Here is a 1964-nt window from a genome sequence, read left to right as displayed (position 1 = left end):
CAGGTTATAGTCTGACAGGTTTATTTGGAAGCACTAGCTTTCGAAGTGCTGCTCCTTCATCAGGGTGGTTCATCAACCTGATGAGTAAGCAATGCTCCGAAAGCTAGTGCTTCCAAATAAACCTGTCAGACTATAACCTAGTGTTGTGTGATTTTTAACTTTGTACACCCCAGTCCATCACTGGCTCCTCCACATCATCCCTGAAGGAAATCCTCCCAAATTCATTCCCATGGTAGTGATAGTTGGTGTGTCAGCGTGGTTTAGAAACTGCAGATGGACTATGGGCATGTAAAGTCAAAAATGTAAGTGGTTTTCATTTCACTTGTATGCCTCTGGATCTTCACTCAAGGTTGGTGTGGGAAGGAAGTGTGGGTGGGTGGGGAAGTGGTTTGGGGAGGGCCTGGTGGGGCAGGGTGTGTAGGGTAGGTTTATGGGGCGCGTGGAGGGGAGTTTCCATTGAAACATTGACTTTGGGGCTGACCTTGTCGTTGCAGTTCAGCTGTCTGTCAGGGCAGTGTAATAGGAGTGTTCCACAGGGCTGCAATGTGGCAATAATTGAGTTGAGATTTTGTTTGCATTACAGGCAGCTGGTTCTTTGCCTGCCTTTGCCACATACCGAGATGTCAAAATTGTAACCTTCTGGGGAACTCGTACACGTCGTGAAGTCTGGTGTCCAAATACAAGAGGGAGTCCGGAATGTCCCTTCTGCTCTTTGAGAATGTGATGCTGACAGATTCCTCTTCCCTGTGCTTGCAGAGGTACGGAGAGTGTTTACACATAGCATCTGCCTCAACAGAAAATGTACATGGCTTTCAGTTCTGCAGCAGTTCAGGAAATGACTAGTTTCCCTACAGTGTGGACACAGGCCCTTCAGCCCCACACTGACCCTCTGAAGAGTAACCCACCCAGACCCATTTCCCTCTGACTAATGCACCTAACACTATGGGCAATTTAGCATGGCCAATTCAGCTGCCCTGCACATCTTTGGACTGTGGGAGGAAACTCACGCAGACATGCGGAGAATGTGCAAACTCCACAGTCACCCGAGGCTGGAATTGAACCTGGGTCCCTGTTGCTGAGGGACAGCAGTGCTAACCACTGAGCCTCCGTGCGAACTAAAATGCTATCCTTTTTTAAAATTCATGCATGGGATGGGCGTGTCACTGGCTGGGCCAGCATTTATTGCCCATCCCTCATTGCCCAGAGGACAGTTAAGAGTCAACCGCTTTGCTGTGAGTCTGGAGTCACATGTGGGCCACACCAGGTAAGAATTGTAGTTTTCCTACCTGAAGGATATGAGTGAAAAAATGGGTTTTCCAACAATTGACAATGTATTCATGGTCATCATTTGACTCTTAATTACATATTTTTATTGAATTCAAAGTCCACCATCTACCTTGGTGGGATTCAAACCCAAGTCCCCAGAATATTACCTAGGTCACTGGGTTAAAAGATCTAGTGGTGATGCCACCAGGCCATCACCTCACCATTAGGCGGGTCCTCCTCTTCATTTGAAACTGATATGGGAACAGGAATAGGCCATTCAGCCTCTTGAATCTATCCCATCATTCAATCATGGCTGCTCTGTGTCTTAACTCCATCCTCACTGCCTTCGTTCTGTTGTGAGACGAGGTGTGCAACCTGTGAAGTGAACAGCAACAGGTCTTATCAAAAATAAGAGAGGATGTCTTATTAGGAAGCCAATAGACACAGATTCCAATCCTGAATGACCTGATATTGCCATGATGTAAAATCAAAATACTGGGGATGTTGGAGATCTGAAATAAAAACAAAGAAAAATGCTTGCAGCAACTGTGGGGAGAGAGCAACAGAGTTAATTTTTTCATAAAATATTTTGATGATCTGTACAATCGGTCATGCCATACATTTGTGAACATTCCATTTCCTTGCATACAGAGACAGAGTAATCATTCGCATATACAAGTCTATACGATTACTATCCA

Source organism: Chiloscyllium plagiosum, chromosome 7, assembly GCF_004010195.1.
Source record: "Chiloscyllium plagiosum isolate BGI_BamShark_2017 chromosome 7, ASM401019v2, whole genome shotgun sequence".
In the NCBI taxonomy this organism is placed as follows: Eukaryota; Metazoa; Chordata; class Chondrichthyes; order Orectolobiformes; family Hemiscylliidae; genus Chiloscyllium; species Chiloscyllium plagiosum.
This window is presented reverse-complemented; position numbering follows the sequence as displayed.